This window comes from Polyergus mexicanus, unplaced genomic scaffold (genome assembly GCF_030449975.1).
Source record: "Polyergus mexicanus isolate NDT 795.1 unplaced genomic scaffold, iyPolMexi1.0 SCAF_9, whole genome shotgun sequence".
NCBI classification, from domain to species: Eukaryota; Metazoa; Arthropoda; class Insecta; order Hymenoptera; family Formicidae; genus Polyergus; species Polyergus mexicanus.
The window spans coordinates 8,894,406-8,916,511 of NW_027223329.1; the positions used below are offsets into that span (position 1 = coordinate 8,894,406).

Sequence of the window (22,106 nt, forward strand, 5' to 3'; positions counted from 1 at the left end):
AAGCAGTGGTATCAACGCAGAGTACTCATTGCTTTATCACCGGATATCAGGAAGACATAAATTTTCCTCGAAGACTCGAGATCATTGCGCATCCTTTAATAAATCATACGTGCCGTATAATCTTTATTACTGAATTATTAATGATTTTATTCTTCGCATACATATATATATATATATATATACAATATATAATGTTTCTCTTACCGTCTCCCTTTTTCTTGTCACCAGCGTGATGATGTTGTATCGTTATCTCGAACGATGTCGCATCCACGAATAAAATTTATTTTCGCTTAGAGTTTACGTGTGCGAGAGAGAAAGAGAAAGTTCCTTAATCAATCACGCGCGCCGATAATGATATCGTTTCGAAATTATTAACGATTCCATTTCACGGTCCCGTAATGTCATTATCGATGCGAGACTTTTTTGTCCGCTTAGAAACAATGGAGCCTGGAGCATCGTGTGATGAATCACGAATCTTATGGTAACACGACGATAGGTTGCACGAAATTCCATCAACATTGTCGGCGAGACGAGAATCGTGTATCTCTTATCGCGACTAGTCATGATTAATAATCGCAGTAGCCTATCGACGTCTCTTGCTTTATCTTCTAACTGAATCCGCTTTCAAGACGTATCTTTTACAAGTACAATTTGCATATGATTGGCTTTCTATCGAATTCATAAATTTCAGAATAATAATCTTATCGGGGGGGAAAAAAAAAAAATAAATAAATAGAAGACTCAATGTCGCGATATCGATAAATGAGACGCTCGCACAAAAAAAATCCAAATACGATGATACGCGATATATACGAGTCTAACTTAAAAAATCAAGGGGGCCGCTCGGGCATGGCATCGCAGGAGCACAGCCATGCGATGCCATCGAGAGATACAAAGTAGGGGGAGGGGTCCAGAGATCGATGTTGATTAGCGTACCCTTATTAATTAAAAGGCGTAACTTAATTGAGTCTTATCGGGTCGGACGAGGTGTTTACATGTAAATCGAGGCAGCAACCGCGAACGAGATAACGTCGCGATTATCGCGACGCGCAACTAAGTTCCCTCCGCCCTTCTCGCCCCTCTTCCTTCCACTCTTCCCCCCCCCCCCCAACCGGTGCGTTTCGCGTACGATAATATCGATAGCCGCGCGCGACAACTTCGGTCATGCTCGACGTGTGTTAATGAGTTCGGTAATAAAAAAGAGAGAGAGAGAGAGAGAGTCGTGTGTGTTATAATACAAAGAGACGGAAGGGCGAAAGAAAACATCCAATAACCAATCCTTACAAGGGGATCTGTTTTCGATCCGATCTCCGCGCGATCTTATATGCCCGATCGCATTAAATGTAATAATTAATGCAACACACTATGCGACAGGTATCTCGCGAAGAGCGTTTCGTTCGAGGAAAAACTTGACGATAATTTGTAACGATCTGTTATCGCGACGATAATGCGTGGCGTTTTTATTGCTCACATTGTGACTCGACTTTTTTTTTTTTTTCCCCCCCCTTAAGATAGCGAGAGAACCCTTCCTCTAATGAACCAGTGTGATAATAAGTTGATAATCTTTTTAATCGAGGAGATAATCTTTTTGCCGGGCATCAACGAAAACTTATATCTGCGGAAATTTTGTACGGAGACGTTCGCTCGTGCCGAGACAGAGCTAACGATAACGTCGATAAAGGATCTTGCCTCTCGTACAGATTCCTCTCGAATGCGAATAGTCAGGCGATATCTGCGGTAATCGGTTATTTTATCTACGAGAGAGAGAGAGAGAGAAGGATATTTGAAAGCGAGGGACGGTTATCTCGTGCAACTAACTATAAATTGTATCGTAAACCGTTATCTACTGTGTATTTACTTGAAAATTTATAAATGTGTGATACCTCTACTCAAAGCTCTGCGCTTGTAGACTTGTCTTTATTCAATCTCCCTGAACTTCATCGGAGCGTATTTTATCGTTTCATAAGCACATCATTGAAATTGATTAATTTTTCATAAATATGAATATAATATTTTTATATATATATATATATATATAATCGACTCGAATAAATCTCCAGCGACGTCCCGCTGGTTTCTCGATCGGCTGCCGAGAGTCACGAGGTCGCGCGCTCGCATGCTCGTTCTACGAATTAGAAAATCGAGTAGAAGCGAGCGGTGTCATCGTCCGGATCCTTCAAATCCCTGCTTACGCGCGTTTGCGCAAGTCGGCCCGCCTCGTTTCACGGCGAATTAGGTCCGGATGGGACCTTCGCCGAGGGTTAAAAGGGACGAGTCCCGGAGTCGAGATATCCCAGAGGAGAGCCGAGCCAGCAGTGGCAGCTGCTTACGTTCGATCGTCGTCGAATCGTCGACGTTGACCTTCCGCTGCAAGATTCTACGACCGAGAGAGAGAGAGAGAGAGAGAGAGAGAGAGAGAGAGAGAGAGAAAGAAGCGGCCCCAGATAGCCTCGCGTCTAGAAAGAGGATATATACTTCCTATAAAAGTGACCGGGATTTCGCGTAATCCCGTTTCTCTGGGGTAGCGGAATAGAAGAGATGAGGATTTCTAACTCTCTCGGTCGAAGAAGCTCTTCTTCTCACGAGCGCGCATGATCCTCCTTTTCTTCGTGCAGCCTGCACGAGTCAAGAGAGCGGTTGGAGTTTCTCTCTTTTGCGGTTTACCGAGGATTTCGCGGCAACGATGTTCCGAAAACGAATAAACTCTCCGAAAAAATGTACACGTGTATATATATGGACATATTTATATATGTATGGAATATTATGTATATATATATATATATATATACATAATATATACTCTTACACTACATTTTATACACACACACACACACACACAGACACAGTTATTTTTATTATTATACAATATAATACATACAGGCATCTTCATTTTATTACTTATACATATATACCGATTATTCATTCTAGCGATAAAAATTTCCTGAATTATTCTCGATTTTTTTCTCGACAAAGCTTACGAAATCTTACGCAGCTGACACGAATAGTTTCCATTACGATGCTATACGAGTGTGATGATGGTAATAACTTTATTAACGAAGTTAGCCCAGAAGTAAACTCAGATTGCGTACAGCTGGCTCAGCTGTTCTTGATGATACGCGTAAGCGACGTTTCTTAAGAATTCAATCTCGTGTAACGATACAGTAAGATTTATTATTTTTCATTTGTCCACAAACGGGATAAATGAAATTTTATCTTTTTTCTGAATATAATTAGATATATTAATTTCTATAGAAAATATATTACTTTTCTAGCTACATTTCTTTTCCTTTTCCATGTCATTTCGTAAAATGATACGCTGATGTAATCCGTTTGATAATGTTTCCACGAGCCGAAGAATTCGAGACAGACGTCGACGAATGCGAAGTCACTTTGGCTCGGCAGGACCTCGGGACCGGTAATCCCTTCTGTATATCTTGCCACGAGGGTCAAGCACGCGGGGTCAATCTCACGTCGAGTGTGAAACTTAGATTCGGAGAATGCGGCCCGGAATAAATAATCAATCGTGGGATTTGTGCGTCGAGTGTGTCACGATCGAGGGGTCGTATCGTCATCCTGCGGAGTTCTAGAGCCAATATTCTACACGTGCAACAAAGTCACGTGTATAGTATTTACAATGTACGTATGTACAGATTTCTCGATAGGTTTTATTTTTATATAAGAATTGAGTTTTTTATACTTATACTTTTTATACTTATAGACAATAAACCAAATATTTTTTAGTATTTGGAAATTTAAAAGAGAAAGTTTCGACAAAACTATAAATTGGATAATATCGAAACAGCTGATTCGATTTGCTTATAGTATAGTATTAAGGATGTTAGATCGAAAATTGAAGTCGAAAGTAGAAGAAAAATTTCGACTCGGGTAATTATTTCTTACAAAATACAATATATACTATATTTGAAAGAGAGAGAGAGAGAGAGAGAATCCAGATTTGCAACAATGAGGAAAGAGACGGAAAATCTTGTGAAATTCTGCATTTCATCGGCGTTCCCATCACGAAGATCCGCAGATACGACGCGCACATCCGTGTAATAAACGGCGGAAAAATCGCACGCACGCGACGGCGGTTCTCTATTGAACCAACCGCGACCCGTACAAATGACCAGCCTAGATTCCTCCGTTTTCTATCGGGGAGCCGCGATTATTAATAGGCGCACGCGACTTTATTTGAAACGTCACGCACCGATCCTCGCGGCGGGATCCGAGAAGAGGATCTCTACGAGGGGAAACGAGTTAGCTCAGATTTCCACGAGGCCGCCGCCGCGATGATATTTCCACGAAGTCCGGCATCTCGACTACGCGCTTGTCTTAATTAAGTGTCCCCGTACTAATCGTCAACCGTGAAAGCTATCCATTATTGATAAATATGTTAATGATAAAACGACGGGGTGATAGAGTGCGAGCTAATGCGCTTATACTTTTCGTAATGAATTCTATATAATCTAATCAAATTATCTTGCGGATTAATTAAACGGAGTGATGAATAAGTGCGTAAGCAATCATCGAGAGCTCTTTTCGAAAGGAGAACTAGACGCGCAACGAAACTCTTATGAAGAAAAAACAGATATACAGAGATACATTAATACATATGGTACATGAACGCGCATATTCGTCGGTGAAATCGGACAACGGTGTTTCGATTGCTAAATTACAATGGCTCGCGGGACCCGGCGAAGCGTCCATCATCGGAGAGGAAAGGGGGTTGGGGGAGGGGGGGGGGAGAGAAGCGCGATCGCGGTAAGCATCATACGGCAGGTTCTCGTACCAAATAAGACACAGAGCGCGGTTTGTTATATTCCTTGAGGAGAAAGAATACAAGTGTCCATGAGAGAGTCCTTAGGAGTGTAGGAGCGAGAAGGGGGAGGGGGGAAGAGAAGCGGAGGAGGTGGATCAGCAGCGTTATTAATGGGCACGATTACTTGGCGAAACTCGCGCCTTTGTGCGCCAGCCTCTTCCACCCCTTCCCCACCCCCCGTCACTCTCTCTCTCTCTCTCTCTCTCATTCCTTGCCGCCGCCAACCTCATTTCACCTCCTCGCCACCTCCACCTGGGGCCTCATAATACCCACACGCGCATTCTCCCTTTACACCTGTGCACGGCTGTCTAAGTTATGCATGGGATCCTCCCACAGAAACAATGCACCCGCTCCTCTTCCTCTCGCGCGAGTTCGCCCTCTTTCTCTCCTTCTCCAATTCATTCTTCCCCTCTCGTCGCTTCTCCTTTTCATCCTTTTTCGCTCAATAGTTTCACGTCCGGTACTTGTCCCGCCAAATAGTCATTATCCGAAACAATTTGCGCGGATCGATAGGATCTACAATTGCCAATCAAACTGATGCAGGGTATTTTAAAATTATTGCGAAAACTTTATCGTATCATACATTTATAGAGATTCTCGCGAAAGAAAAGCGACACTTTCATCGAAAAATTTTCGTACCATGTATAATAAGAACTTTGTTTATGTACTGTATAATTGTATCGCGCGGGATATATTTCTTTTTATCACGCCCTATATCTGTATCTCACGTTACATTGCCTTGCATTACATTATATTACAATGAGAGGAAAGGCTATGTATATTGACGCGTCGTCTCTTCTCTTTTCTGCGGCGGGGATCGAGTAGCGAGTCAACGGGGTTTAGCGGTTCGCGCGGGGCGCGATAGCTTTATCGTTTAATTATCTATAAAAGCGCGTAATTACACATTTCGCTGCTTGGATCGGTATTGAGCCGCTGGCCGCACAAAATTCGCCGTACCGATTTAATTGCGGGCTTGATCATGAACGCGCCCCATCTTGCGAAACCGAAAGCGATCCCAGACGCTGTACCTGCTCGCGCGGAAAGGATATCGACGCCTCGAGGACGCTCTCCCGATTTCCGATCCGATCCGATCCGGCCAGTCGATCGACTTCTCACCCCGGCGCATCTCCTCCATCTGTACACCCAGTTAGTCTTTTCTTTTTCTCTCTCTCTCTCTCTTTCTTTTCCTGGGCGTGTTCCACAACGTTTCTCGATGGTTCGTATTCGAAGCAGGCTCGTCGTCGATACACATCCGACTGTATTAATGGCATCAACGGCTGACCGCTCGAAACCCGCCTAATCCAATTGAGAATCCGAGCTCCCAATCATGCCAACGTTGAGAAAATAAAGAATTAAATCGTATCTTTGATCGAGAAATACTTGTAAAATGACACCGTGCTATCGAGGGATCCGTGAAACAATATTTGATTTCAAGCGCGCGTATTGTACCGCTTTTTTATAAAAAATATATTTTATATCTCAAAGAAAAGTTTCTCTCTGATAATATATGAAAGCTAAGAGTTATAAAGATTAAAGCGAGAAGAATAAAACCAGGATGTCGTCCTTCAATCGATGTATTCTTTTAGAAATTACTTGCGTTACGGACAACGGCCGAAAAAGAAAGAAACGATTCTCACTCGGTAATATTGACCCTCGCGCGCAATCCTCTCTATCTACGTATCCGATTGAATTAATCGCTTCAATGACAGAACCGAATCATCGAGCTAATCTAATTCCATCTGCCAGCAGCACGGTCGAGGGATCTCTCCTTTGCGGGCGCCGAGGAGGAAGAGGAAGAAAAAGTCGCGGAGGCGGGTCTGCCCGCGGGGGGCGCCCGGAGTGTTAAAATGTTAATTCGCGGGACACCGCGAAAGGAGGGTGGAAGGGGGGAGGGGATGGGACGCTCCTCTCGTCGTCGTAATCTCGAAACAGCTTAGATACACGAATCGAACTGTCACACTATGTCGATTTCTTCCCGCCGGAACGGATTGAAATGTTAATAAAGTCGCGTTACGGCGATTAACCTAATTAGATCGGCCAATTAGTATCCCCAATCATAAGATACGATAAGACGCGATATCGTAATGAACATCGGTCCGGGACGAAGGTAATAATAATCTCGCGGCTGGTAACAATCGCGGGATATCGCGAGGATTATTTCATTCGGCAGTCTGCCAGCGGCCTGCCTATTCTGGCAGCTCGTCGATCGAATGTTCGAATCGAATAAGGTAGACGCGCGTGTTAATCATCGCGCGAGTCCTTCGAAAGGGACGAGAGAGCGAAAAAGATGATCGAATTGACGAACAGAAGAAGAGGGTTCTCGAAAGCCCGTCGATGACCAGTCATTGTTGCCTCATAAAGCCAGTGAATGCCCTCCCCGTAATTCCACCTCCGCCCCTCACTCCGCTCTGATCCGAAAAAACGATCAGGCTAATCGCTCGACGATTGTAATAGGTTTTCTTCGCGGTCATTGTCCCGTCTTCGGGACTCTCTCTCGTACATGTGTACACGATGATGGAGATGAGAGAGATTAAACGCCTGCGTGAAAAGATGAAACGTGATCGTCTCTCGGGCTGTACTTTCGAGTATCTTCCCCTGCCAAACTCTGTATATTTTTCGAATTAGTTTTTCTAATTGTCACGAACACACGATAATTTTTATCTGTAGGAAATTTTACATCGAGGAAAAATACAACCTTCGATCCTCGCGGCATGGTCGCGGATATTTGAAAATCAAATCAAAATTGAATTGAGAGATAGCGCGCTATCTGTCGCGCGAAGAAACTTGTGGCGGATTTCAAATAACACGGAACGTTGACCGGATTACTGTTCCGAGTAGTTTGAGGTAACGGGATCACGATGTCGCGAGCAGCCGAGAAGAAAAGTAGAACGGCGGATCGAGGAGGCGAAATTATAGGTGGCGGAGATCCTACGTTCAAACAGGAAGGGCGCCCTCCTGCACCAAGTCAATTCATGCAGGAAATCGCTTTTTCGGTCGCAAGTTCCATTCGGTACCCCGCTTTTCCTCCCTCTCCCCTCCTCGCTGCACCGTGTATTTTCTTGTATACTCTCGCGTCATCCGGCAGAAGAAGGTTTCACGGTCTCCATTGTGCCGAGTCCTCCTCGGGAGGCTTATACGCGCCGCGGCCATCCGGATTACCGTACCCCCGAAAATAACAGTTTCGAAATTGGAGCCCGCAGTTGGAGCCCCTCGAAATCTCGTTTGCAAATAAGATCCACGCAAACGACTTGCTTGACATTCGGGACACAATTCTCCCATAAAATCGTAACGAAATCGAACTGACGGAAGAAGCGTCACGTGTGAGGATCCATGAAAGAAAAAAAGTTTCGTTTTTCTACTCTCTTAATCGTTACTTCAAATATAGACTGGACGTCGATGTAGCAAAGGATATAGTAGATCCAATTTAATAAATCAAATCAAATCAAATATATATTAGGTTAATTTTGACGTAGATATTATACAGTGCATTATTAAATTTTAATATATTAAAAGTATATATAAAGAGAGAGAGAGAGAGAGAGAGAGAGAGAGAGATAGTATTCTTAAAAAAATTCATTAAAAAAAACTCTTTTACGCTCGATTCGTCGATTCAATATAGTTGAAAGATTCGAGATAGAAATTTAAAATTATACTGCAAGTTGCAAACAGGCCGTTTGCTTTTGAATTTTATTTAAAAATGCAAAGCAGCGAGACTTGTTCGCGTAGAAAAGTTCGCACGTAGGCGTCGGAAACGAATAGCGGCGATAGTACGAACCGGCGCTATACCCGCTAGTTAGACTCTCGTAAAGTCACGATATAAATCATCCGTGGACACTCGCGAGGGGTGTTTACGTTGGTCCACCTCCAGTCAACGCCCTCGCGTAAAAAGACGAGACGAGGCAGAGAAGAGAGCCGTGAATGAGAGAGGTTCTTTACACCTCCTTTAAAAGTTCGTTCTAAAGAAGCGGTGGGCGTGCTTCCTCATTGAAGACCTAGACCCCTAACGCAAAGAGCACCTGTTCTTCGTATAAGTATTGTGCTTTATTGAGACGCCAGGACGGAAAACCTATTAACGTCAACGCGCTGATAGAGCCGAACGGCTTCCTTTGGCGGCCGCGAGACCGTAAAACGGAAGCGCACTCACCTACGTCTTGCTTGCGTGTATACGCCTCGTCTTATGAATGCGGGAGTGATATATAAGCTGCAAATTAATATATAAATATATATTAATAGAAATATATATATATAAAGGTAAAAAATAAATTATTGAACTATAATATGTATAGTAAGAGGATGGAGGGAATCTAGGATAGAATAAAATTCTAATAATATGAATTGTATCAACAGACATGTCAATTTTATTCACATGATAAATATGACATAAAATTAAATATCAATTTTATCTCAATGTTAATGAAAAATTAAAATGAACGATTACAGAGAAATAAAATTGAATTAATGACTATATAGAGTCAGCGAGCGTCTGATTAAAAAATATCCATGGATACGATCCTTGAATAGTTGCGCCCGCTGCGGCGTCGATTGTTACGTAAATGGGAGAAAACGAAAGTAATATTTAGAGCCATAGAGAAGCAAAAAAATGCCTCCTGTATATTCTTAGTCATCGGATTCATCGAACCGCGCGGCCGCTCGATGATGCAAGCCGCCGCAAGTTACAACGCTCGCCTCATCCGCTCGCTTTATCGATCATTTCACCGCGCTATCATTTTGCATTTTAATTGTTCGCTCAAGTCATTATCGTGTGCGCCGCTCACAGCCCCTCTCGACGACGTTGATTTCGCGTCCAATTTAATTAACGACGATTAATGTTATTATGTTATTATTATCGCGCGGCAAGAATTGACACATTTTGCCGCCGATAAGTTTCATCTTTCGATGAAAAACTCGCCGTTATATGGAAATCGCGTCGCTGGCCGATATCCATTCGTTATCTCAGCTTGGTAATTAGGATCAATCGCAGTCGCGTCGATTTAATCAAAGATTATTCGATTCAATCATCTTTCTATCGCGCGGAAAATGCAGAAATAAATCTCGGAAAATCCCAACGCTTTAATTAATATCGAAACGAGCAACGATCATACCCGCGAATAGAAACATTGAAAGGTGTAACCAATTTATTTTGCACAGTGTATAATACACAATTAATATACACAATTATAGTTTTACGCCGTCATTATCGTGCATTAATCAACATCGCGCGGCGGTATAATCTTTCGAATCAATCCTGAATAAAGATTTACGCTAATCTCTGTAATTACAATATATACGTAATGGCGCTTGTTCAGAAATTCGAGCGATTGAAACGAAACGATTATTATAATTCTCATAGAATCCGTGATACTTCACTCGCGAGTTCAAGAGTTCCAATACGAACCGAATTCATTAATACCGGGGCCCGCTCGTTGTAGCGGCGCAATCCCCTCCCCTCCTTCCGCCATCCTTCCTCCTTCACGAGAAGCGAACAATACGTCGCCTAATAGAAATCAAATCGCTTCACCATTTATAACGGCCCACCTCGTGCCTCTCTTTTGTCTCGTCCATTCCCTCTTTCTCTCTCTCTCTCTCTCTCTCTCTCTCTCTCTACCTCCCTCCCTCCCTCCCGCGCCTCGCGTCTCTCGCTTTTTTTTTCATCCATCATGGAATAATCGAACAAGATTGATGAGGGCGGCGTGACTGGCTCGTCACGAGGCCCGTAAAAATCACGCGGTGGAGCCCGTGCCCGTATCGTTGGTTGCGTACCGTCGAAGAGATGGGAGGAAAGAAGGGAAGAGGAGAGGTATACCCGCTATATCCGAGGGATCGAACTCGGATCGTAGGAGGAATCTCCTCGAGGACGCATCTCACCGCGATTATTGGTACCCGCGAGGAGAAATGTCACGTCGTTTATAGAGACGATTCACCGTCTGACGCCCGGAACATCGGCATTTTACGCTCGAATTGATTTCTCGGACGGTTCTCTGAAGCGCCGCAAGATTACGTAGAGAGAATCAGCCAACGAGGACTTAAATGTTGATATCGCTCTGCAAAATACGACGGTATCGTTTCGCTATTATTAGCTTTTACTCTCTTAAATTGAATCAATGCAAAAATGTTACTGGTTAAAGCAATGACAAGATTTCATCAAATTTATCAGACTCATATATTTCTTTAACAAAATATACCGCTCTCTACAGATTTATCTCATATATAATATTATAATATAACATATTTTAAAATATAAAATTGATCGAAACAGCCGCTAACTGACTTTTTTTCAATGATGACAATAATACATTGATTTCATTTAAGAAAAAATCATCAATTCAATAACATGATAACGTTAACGCGTATGATACGTACACAAAATGCAGAAACTTATAAAAATGAAAGATTTCGGAAAGAGATTTGAGATAAAAATCAATGGAGAGATAATTTTTCCGAGAGCGAACGATTACCGGAAGATATTTTATGGACGCTGCCCTCGCGAATTCAGAACGAGATGTAGCAGGAGCGAGAGGTTTTTATAGGATGAATCCGGGAGGTTCGAGGATTGAAGAAGCTCCGGACCCCCGGCGCGAAACAACAAGCAGTCAGAAAAATGGATGGGCTGCTAACCGTGCCACCCATGGAGCCGGGGTTATTTCGCCTCTCGCTCGCGTAGGCCCTTTATGCGGCGAGCGCAAACGCGGTTTAATAAGCGAGATCCTTAATTACGTTTTCACCTGTGTTGTCGTAGCGGGATAAACTATCGAAACGTAGCCGTCGCGGCTCCGACCGATCGAAGCCGAGCGGAGCTGGATACCCTCGGATTGGCTTGGACCTAAAAAAATAAAAACATGACACGCTAGTCACTTGGGCCTCGTTAACGTTTTCTTTATATGCTCTTACTGTTCTCTCTCGAAAAAGACTAGGAGTTTAATTACGCAAGTTAATAAACTACAATACTTGAAACGTTCATCACCAAAAAAAAATCTTATTGTTTTTTTTAAGAAGCTATTCAAATAAAATTTTGAGAAAATTGCGGAGACTTACTTCATATACATACGTATTAAAATCTCAAGAGAATATGAGAAAGGGCGAGAATCAGAATCTGTGTAACGCGCAATCGTTTTTGTTCGCGTGACAGGATCGGTACCGTAATCCTCCGATAAATCTCGCGAGAAGGGACACGGTCGACTCGTCCGCTCTCCAATAAAGCGAGATCCTCGATTTTGTCTCCGTAATGGGCCGCGGGGGACATTATGCGATCGCGTGGTACGCGCGTCGCGCGGCTCCGGCCCTAAGACGCATTACTTCCACCGTTGGTATCCGGGCATTTGTCCAGGCCGACGCGTCCAGGAACCGGACTCGCGGAAGGGAAACGCCGGCGCGCGGTTCGACGATTTAGTGCCCGACGAGCCCCCCGCCCCGATCACGGAATCGCGCGTTAGGGTAACTCGCGTGTCCGCTCGTACATCTTTTTCCAGAGATCGCTCCCTAATCATTTCCGGATTTCGCGTTCGTCGCTTCGAGAGACACTCTTGGGAGGAAGCGAATTGCGATTGCAACGATATTGCAAAAGATGCTTTTTTTAAGTATAGGTATTTAAGCGTTTTTTTTTTTTTTTTTGGAGTTATTCCTTTGAAATTGAATCGATAAAGATGTCATTGATTAAAGCAATGATACGAAATTTCATTTAAAATCAATGTGAATATTTTATTTCAGTAAAAACATTCACCCCTTGCACCTGATTTCATTTAAAAGAGTATACATATATTAAAAAAATAAATAAATTCAACTTTTTAGACTTTCGTATATAAGCGGTGACTAATCAATCGCAGCATCCCGATTGCCGACATATTTCTACGATCACCCGCGCGCGAGGATGATCACGTAATACGAAACATCCCCGACATTAATCACAAGGAGTCCGGAATCGTCGATAACGCGAATAAATTTTAATAGATATCTGTTTTCATACACAGACGCGCAGACATAAAATACACAAACACACACACATATGAATTTTCGCACCGGTTGAAAGTAAATCAGCGATATTAATAGGCTCGTAAATCGTCGCTCGCGAGCGGCGCGTTTAAAAAAGTACAAGACAATTGTGTTATTATCTTTCCCGAGTTAATCGAACGATTGAGTAATGCGTGAATAATTTTCTATTATAATCCTACGAGTCGTGTACGTGTCCGATTTCTCTCTCTCTCTTCTGTCTCTCGCATGAGATCAGCGATGGGTAAAAGTTTGCGTCCACCTGATCGTGCGTGTTGATAAAATAAACATTATGATCATTATCAGAGATAATATGTGAGAATCGCCAAGTGACAAAAAAGAATTACGGAAGAAGGAGGGAGGGGAGAGAAAAAAAAACATTCGAAAAAACGTCAGAGGAGATATTATTTTGCCTCATTATTCACTTTCCGAAATAGATTTTATTACGCGGATTTTATTACGATCTAAATAGGATATGACGGCATCGCGAGAAATCATATCTTTCATTGTTAACAGAGATTCAAGTCAAAAGTATTCGCGGCTATTCGTTCGAGAAGCAAATACACGAACGAGCTCTTCTTTCCGTGAATAATTTATGTAAAAAATTTGTTTTTTCGTACTTTTTCTTTTTTCGGCTAATCGTGTCGACAAGATCAAACAGCTCGAGAAAAGTCTCGAGGAAAGATCGAATCGGGCCGGGACCTCCTCCTCCTCCCCTTCGGCTATTCCGGCGAGTTCGCGTTTTCGATCGCTTCCAGACAACCGGAGAAGCAACGCCAGGGGGCCGTAAGTTTCCAAGGTAATTCGCGTGTATATATACCGGCGTACTTGACCCCATGGCTATTAATCTCGCGTGCCATCACCCCCTTCTATCCGCGGGGGCGTTTCCAAACTAATATACGACGACACGACCCACGCCTCTATCGGTGAGAGCCTAACGAGGACTGACTTTAACGGTTAAATAATATTACTTTGAGAGCTCTTTCTCTCTCTCGTGGGTCGCCGGTCCGATGGAGAAAGTCTCCCTGGTCTTTATCGACTCAAGCCAATGAGGAATTTAGGTCCTTTTAAAAAACGATCTCCCATGCGAGAAAAATGGGATATCAAAAGTAGAAGCAAAAGATAAAAAATAGAAAAAAAAAAAAATATTATAATTTTTATACACGCTCTATTTTAAAGAAGACGTGTATAAAAATGATGAGAATCGTTGAGGTAATTGCCGTGTTAAGGAAAAAAAATGTATTCTTTGCTCCGTACCGGTCCTATCGATGACGCCGTTAATAGAAAAACTCGACGAGCTTGACCCTCGTTGTAAACGAGCAGTTGGCCTAAATCCCTTTCAAAGTCGGTCGAGAGCGGAATAGTGAATTTTGTCGCCGATCGGCCGATCCATTGATCCCTGGGAAAAGCTGCGGCCAGCGAGCGGAAAATCGGTTTTCTCGGGCGGCACGAGGGGCGTTCTCTCGAACATCAGGGGGACACTTTCCAATCTTCGAACCTCGCCAATCTCGCATTCGCGATCTATTTAATGATCGCATTAGGCACAGAGCAGCGATCAGTGAGCTGGATCGCGTGTACGAGGTCGCTTACGTATAGCGGCCGAGGTCGTGTCGAAAAAAATAATTACGTTATCGGAGATAAAAATAAAAAAAAAAAAAGAGAGAGAGAAGACTTTCAAAACATATTAAGTATTAACAATCGCAGTCCGCAGTCTAGTTAGGTCCTTGACCAGATTTACAGCCGGGATTAAAACAATGCAACGTTTCGCCGATTTTACGGTGGAAATTCTCGTACGATTCCCGCCTCGGTCCGTTTCATTTAGATGAATCGCGAAGGTATTTATACTGTGTGTAATAATCGTTAAAACCGAGAATCAGACATGCTCCCATCGTCATACATTCGTGAGAAAAACGCCTTCTTCTTCTCACGATGTTTCTTTAATAGCATAATATAAAAGTTTGAAAATATAAAAGCGCATAAAACTGAATCGCGATAAAATGTAATATTGACTGTAATATGAATATGAGAGGGGAGTAAAGCTGCGTGATTCCAGAACAGACAGAAGAAGAATGATCAACAGTGTGTCCATTATGGTTGAATAGTCAAGGATATGAATAATATATTTATATATATATAATTATTTATTATATACTTAATCCATTCCTGAAGTGAATATCGCATATTACAGGACACCCCGTATATATTTCTTTGAAATCATATTTGACAAGTAAAATATAAAACACACGCGCACAGTCGAAAGAAGAATATTATTTCTTTCTCCATTTTCACTTTGATGTATCATTCGGATATGGAATTATTTTACGTCCGAAATAAAAGATGCAGGTTTGTAGGACGCGCCTCTCGATTTATTCATTTTCATCTATCGCGTGAATCGTTTTTCACGACGCAGATGCGCTTTGAAAAGGTATCGCCGCAATAAACTCGGCGGCGTAACTCAGCCCCGGCCGATCGACTCTTAATTAGAACGCTTGGGACAAATGACCGTGATTACCGGCGTAATGATACCTTGGTCGCGTTCCACGTGATTCATTACGATCGTATTCGGGAACGACGTGCACCTTGCACCGCGATGCCGGGACGCACCGTCGACGATGGAGTCGTCGACGCATGTCCGGAAGAATAGTGCACGCATTTTAACCGCTAGTATATTATATTTATACTAAAGTCCGCCTCGCAAGATGCGCAAACTCCGAGTTCCGTATTTCAAATCAGGAAACGTGAAAAAGTTTCCAGAAAATAATGATGAGACGGCTGACTATAAATAAGAACTTAATTAAATTAACGAAAGAAGTATAAATAAAAATTTAATTAAACTAAGGAAAGAAAAAAATATATATCAACTTGAAAGGCATGCAAATGCATCCTTGCTATATCAGTTTTCGTTTTACAATAATTATCCTCTCGTATTTTTGTTATTTTCGATAACAATACGACATTATTCCATCTTATTCAAAGGCTAGACATATATAAATAATACGACAGCGAGAAAACTGACTTTTTCAATTTTCTCTCCCATTCTAAAGTCAGGATTTCGCGACTCGGCCGATACGTGAAGGAGGCACTTGTTCCGCGGGAAAATCCTCGACACACGATCGGCCCTGAGATGCGTATCAAAGACGATTTATCGCGATGCGTACGCCGGCTATAATGGTCACCGAAAGAGAGAGAGAGAGAGAGAGAAGAATCCTGGTCGCTACTACCTAACCATCGAGTCACGATGCAGACGCGTAATCGCCGACCGACCGCGCTTCGCCAGGAGCGGAACACCTGCGGATTGCGAGCAGTTAAAATCGAAATCGAGTGACGATTATGCGTTCGCATCGCGACGATTATTATTCCCCCAGGATCGGGAACGATGCATCTTGTAGGATAAAAACAGTTCTCGTATATCAGACGGATTTGACGAATTAATGGTCGCCCCGATCTTTTCATTCATTGCTACAAGTATAATTTTTATTTCGCGTATGGAAACGGAAACTTTCCGATCGCGAATAGAAAGTTGAAGCGAAACGTTTTCATAATAAACGACGCTAGAAGAGGAATTAATCACCGAAATTAGTCGGCGATTATAGATTCGCGGTTATATTATAAATGTAACGTAAAGAGAATATCTGATTGTCTCCTCTGATCCGAGGAGAATGTATTAAGGGCAAGAGCGAGAGACAAGTGATGTGCTTTCGTAGGAGCACCTGCCACGCCTGGCCGAACCGACGCGTGGCACGCGCGACACACGCGACGCGCGTGTCTTATAAACGGACGGTCGAGCAAAAAAGACTTAGGTAAATGGCAATGCAATTATGATGCAGATTATTTCGACGTTGCCACGACCAGATTTCGCACAGCAGATGCTTCCCGCGATCGGAAAGATCTCGTTGTTCCCGTCATTTCGATATTCATACAGCCGTTGGTAGAATTTCTTTCTCGCACTATAATCCCGAGATCGTTCGTAATAGCGAGTGAGTGTGCGAATAGAAATGCGGGACTGTGTATACTCGTCGTTTCTCGCGATTCCATCTGGACAAAGATCCACCCTGTACGTATATATTCGTCTAACCGCTCCTGTGAAACAAGTATTAAATGAAGCAATCGATAATCTTATCCAGCTTTCCACGGACAACAGCCGCGACAAATAAACCGTCGCGAAAGCGAACAAGGCGGGACTACCAGGCACAATTTACTCGATCCATCAAAATCCATTGACGTCTATATACTCGCGTATACGAAGGCAGATTCGATATAATGTATCCACAAGGTATCCAAGAGAGAAAGAAAGCCCCGTCACGTCGAACGCATCGGACGTTAATGAGATCGCACAAAATGTACAAGAGAATATTTCTTTTTCACGACGGGAAGAGAAGCCTAGTTCTCAGTTCCGTTTCCTTTCGTACATTTTTCGATGTAACTAAATGCCGAATATACAAAAAAAAAAAAAAAGCAAGAATTGAGATATACAAATCTAAAAACGTATATTTTTTTTTTCATCGTTCGCAACGTATCATATATCATTTAAAGTAAAACGGATTTTCAGTTCTGGCGAGTTATTTTCCGACGCGCGTGTATAAGATTTTTAGATTCCCCCGCGATAATTTTCTCCTCGTGTACGCAGCACGAGGAGGTTTAATCGCGCGCTTTCGCCATAATTAATAGCAGCGAATTACGGGCTAAGCATAGACTAATAGAAGCATCGCGTAATAATATATTTCTTGACAATGACAACTGCGCGGTAAAAGAAACATCGCGGTCGCAAACGTGTACAATTACCGCGTACAATTGAGTCGATCTGTCAAGCAACCGTTCCCGCCCACTTTGGTTGAAGGTGGCACGATAATACGGCAATACGAAAGTCAAGAAAGAGAGAGGAAGAGAGAGAGAGAGAGAGAGAGAGAGAGAGAGAGAGAGAGAGAGAGAGAGAGAGAGAGAGAAGCAGAGACGAGGGTCTTGCATTAACCCGTTTGAGAAAGATAATTTTTAACTATAAATTATAGCCTTCTCGCTCGCGGCCTATTACTTCTACTGTTATACCTGACAAAAATCACGGCTTCTCATTTCCGAATTAAATGGCTAAATGTTATGAGCGTCATCGATTACTCGCATTACGCGGCGGTATAATTTAATATTTAATATAATGAGAAACGCGCGCGCGCGCGCGCATGTCAATTGCCGCAGTATCGAACCTTGATACGAAAATGAGATGTTACGCGTCGAAATTATTTTCTCCCTTCTCCCTCTGGAGAGGTGGGGCGGAGGGGGGGGGGGAGAGTCCTCTATTTTCTATCGATAAATCATTATCCGCCAATGAATCTAGTCACCGCCTCCCGATAATTCACGCACTTCATCGTCACCGGCAATTATCTCGTAAGCGTAATCTCTTTTCACTCGGCGAAAATTGAGATGGCGCGAATCAAAAAGATTTTCTCTCATTACTAAGGTATAAATAGATACTTAATTATTGCGGTGTAATAGAAAAATATCAGATAGCGGTTTGTATATACTCTCCGTGTATTTAAAATATATTTGATGAGAGGAATAACGACACGGTTATACGTAATATTTATTCGTTTATGTATCGATATCTCCGGGAACGAGAATGTTTATCGATATTGTATTTAATATTTACGATTTTTTTTTGAATAATAATTTCAATTTATATAAATGTTATAAATGATAATATCAATTTATAAATGATTGCTACCGCTGAGAAAATTGGTTTTAAAGTATCGGGTTTTTCGGCAACATAATATCCATCGACGGCGAGGGGAGAGGACGACGAACGCCGGCGCCGGTTCGAATCGCTAGGTACAATTCAGTCCAGGCCACATCCTTGGAAAGGGAAGCGAGCAGGTTGCGAGGCCGAAGGCGTCCGTCCCGATAATGTAACGGCGATCGGGAGGAGAGTTTCGTATTAACCGCCGTTACGTCAAAGCACCATCGGTAATTAGCTCAGCTGCAGCGAGCGAGGACGACGCGTGCCTCGCGTTGCGCTGCAGCTGCACCTGTCGACGCGCGCCTTCGTAAGTGCGAGCCGCTCGAGAGGGACGGCCGGTGACAGGCAGTGTCGATGAAAAAAAAAAAAAAGAAAAGAAAAGGAAAGAAAAGAGATAAAGACCGTTATTGCGCTCGATTGAAAATTTTAAGAGCGTCGGAGACACGCGCGGCCCGAAGCCTGATTTAAGGGCGCGTGCGCTCTTCGCTGTCATTCTCGCATTTTTGCGCCCGATAAAAGGGAATAAATATTATCAATTTCAAAATTTGCAAACGCGCGAGCTGATTATTGTAACGAAATCGCACGTTATCATCTTGAAATTATAAAGACTTAATAGTGCTGCTACTATTAATCACATAGTACTTGTAATCTGGAGTGTGTGATTTAGAAAAATCCCGCTACGCTCGTTTCCCGTTTAATTGTGTGTTGTACATTAGGAGAGAACGAGGTAGTATTAAATATATATCCTGTCTCATCTGTAATTAACGCAACGAGCGTACACCCAGCAAGGAGGATCGCGATAAATAAAGCGACGTGATATACGCACGTCGATCCCAAGCGCATTCAGGTGTAACCGCGAATACGCACGGGATCGTACTTTCAATACGAGATCTCGTGCGATTGCGATCATTAAAATCGCGTCCGAGTCAAGTCACTCTAATGCCGCGTAACGAGCCTGCAATCTCAGATTCGATCGACTTTTATTTATTTATAACCACAGGTCAAACGGATAACGCGATTGGCAACGCGTGAAAATACGCTTTCCCGTTGATCGATATTGACAGCGAGCAATAATGTATAACTTAAAATGGACACGTTGTAATCGCCACGTTCCTTATTACACGGTGAGAAATATGGAGAGTTAATAAAGAAAGTTTTTTATTAAACACTACTTGTCATTTTAAATGCCGTAACGCACTTTATACATATTTCATGCATTCACGTACCAACTATCTTTCCCACATGTCAAATCGTATTTTACGCGAAATAAAATTATGACAAGTTAATTATCTCTAACTGGTAAGTTCGAGAAGGACAGATCATGAAAAATAATTTCTAAAATTTTGCGTAACCACGCGATGCGAATAATTTTAAAAAACGAAACTTATTTTAAAAAATAAAACTGAATTTACGATCCATTAAATATTCATCAATGATACACGTACATATTTTCAGATGAAAGTAGTTAGGGCCGACGAGCCGTCGACCGGATGTAAAGATGTTTTTCCATCGCGAGAGAAATCACCTGTCTCCGCCGAACAGCATTTATTCCCTAATCAGTCTACAAAGCATCCCTGAAAGTTTCGCACCTGCTGCGTTTTCACGGAGAACGGGAGCGAAAGTTACCGCGACCGTCGCTTCGCGTGCGCATATCGTTAAACCGGTAACGCGATTAATGAGTTTGCCAAAAATGGACGGTGTTATGTAGAGCCGGCCGATCGCGCCTTCGTTTTTGGTCCTCGATCCGATTAATCGTCGAGCGCGCTCGAATTATTTTCATCTATATCGACGTCGTCGAAACTTTCGTGACACGGCGTTATTATGATCGCGATTACGAAACAGTGTCGTCGTGTATGAGCGTCTCGATATCATCCGGATCGCAAATTTCGCCGCGAGCGATGTATATAATTTCGCGTACGATATATTCTACGTGTTTTTTACGAATGAAAGTACGGCGTTCGATGTCTTCATCGGCGAGATTAATACGTGGACAAAAAAAAAAAAAAAAAAAAAAAATCGTGCGCGCGACGCATTGGGAGAAATAAAATAAAAAAAGATCCATCCATCAACGTCAAATTACTTATACGTGGCTTAAATTTACGCGAAGTAATGTAGTTTGGATTTATGAGAGAGATGACGATTGGCGTATCGAGGGATGCCATTAGTTTCGCATTATCGAGGCAAATCGAGGAAGCCGCGTACATACAAAGGGACGAAAATTGATCTAATTAGCGGCGTGTAAATTGTTTCTCTACGTTCCTAGATTCAACTAGGCCAATCAGGCAGGTCCGGACGCTGATCGAGCATTAAATCGCGATTTAATAGTTTCCCTGAGCGCCGGGCCCATTTCGAGAGGCTCCGAAAACATCTGTCGCGGAACCAATGAATTATAGGTACCGCTTCGGAAGCGAGGATGCACGATAATAACGCGCCGAGTCGAGAGAAAAGCCGACCACGCAAACTATATTTCAATATCGCCCTCGTTCGAGATTTGTTTTCCCTCGCACGTTTCGTTATTTTCAACATTCAGCGAGAGAAGCGAACTGTAAATCGGATATTACAAAGATAGACGAATCAAGATCGCGATCATTTATTAATATCATTTATATCGATAATTATTTATTAATTACGTCTCCTCCGTAATCATGGCAAGGATGATAATTTTTAAAACAATTGATTAAAAAAAAAAGATAATCTCTTTAAATTTTCAGGAAATAAGGAATAAAGATAAGAGCAATGAGAAATAAATTATATATATAGCGGGAGATATTTTTTTTTTTTTTTTTCAAAATTTCTCATGCATTAAACTTTATATGCGACGGGGAAAAACTTTATACGCGCTTTCTCGAGATTACAATCTCGTTGTGTAATATCGTGTTGTCGATCGGCGCATAAATATTACATCAAGTTAGTGCTCCTTAAGTGCTATCCTTCGCACATTTACTGATTAAAACGACCTTCACCGCGTAATAGTTTTCCAAGCGATTAAATCATTTTCTGCTACTTCGCTGTCGAGAATCTCGACGCACCTTGCAGCTTTGTCTAAGAGAAAATTTTCCATCCCTACACACAACTACACTTTTCGAACACATATGTATTGTATACTTCAATAATATCACGCGTGCGTTTTTAATTAAGCACTTACTTTTTTTCCTCTCGATTCGTTTGTACAAAAAAAGTACGATACCTATACTATGTTAATGCCAAGTTGAAGAAAAGACAAGCAACACGCATACGACAGCGTAAACGATAGAATCAACACATTTCTGGCACACATTACATTTTCATAGTCAACTACTTTTCCGCCACGATAACGCTACCTGAACAAATAACTTTCTCTTATCTGTTTGCGCATTCTCTCGTTGCAGCGATCCTCGTAGTTGCCTATTGCAGTTCGCAATTTTGTAATTTCTCTATTTCGTCGAAAGCGACAATTAAATAGCTAACATCTCAACGCAGGGTTCGTTAGTTTTCATTTACGAAAGATCGCCGAAACGCACCCTCTTCTCTCCACAAATTTTCGACATTCAATTCTCTTCCCTTTTCGAGCGCTACCTTCCCTCGGTTTTTTTTATTCCG

The 22,106-nt window shown here is 42.4% G+C and overlaps 1 long non-coding RNA gene across 2 annotated transcripts in view; it reads right to left on the reverse strand.

The window, feature by feature from the left end:
* Nucleotides 1-11,141: 11,141 nt before the first annotated feature.
* LOC138936157 (uncharacterized) overlaps nucleotides 11,142-22,106 on the reverse strand; it is an 83,377-nt gene continuing 72,412 nt past the window's right edge. For both annotated transcript variants that reach the window (XR_011447332.1, XR_011447333.1), the window contains exon 3: nucleotides 11,142-11,639. This is a non-coding gene — a long non-coding RNA (uncharacterized lncRNA). The remainder of the gene's footprint in view (nucleotides 11,640-22,106) is intronic.